The sequence below is a fragment of the Calonectris borealis genome, chromosome 2 (assembly GCF_964195595.1).
Source record: "Calonectris borealis chromosome 2, bCalBor7.hap1.2, whole genome shotgun sequence".
Taxonomy (NCBI): Eukaryota; Metazoa; Chordata; class Aves; order Procellariiformes; family Procellariidae; genus Calonectris; species Calonectris borealis.
In genome coordinates, this window is record NC_134313.1 from 134,186,353 (window position 1) to 134,186,662 (window position 310).

Genomic DNA, 310 nt, shown 5'->3' on the forward strand with positions numbered 1-310 from the left:
ACCAGCAGCCATACCTAGGCAGTATGGTTGCTATCTGTGACTTAAACAAGTACCCAAAGCACATTCATTTCACAGGCCCTTTCTGACGGAAAAAAACTATGCCTCAGGCATTGTTCACCAAAAAAATACAAAGAATCAAAGTCTGGTATTTGTCTCGTATTGTGATCACAGAGTAGCAATGGGGTAATATTAATCAATCAACCTTCCCCTAAAAAACAACTTAGAGTTAAATATATTACGAATTGAGAGCTTAACATATCAAAAGTTCAGAAATATCATACCGCTTCAAAAGAGTCACAGCCTATCAGTA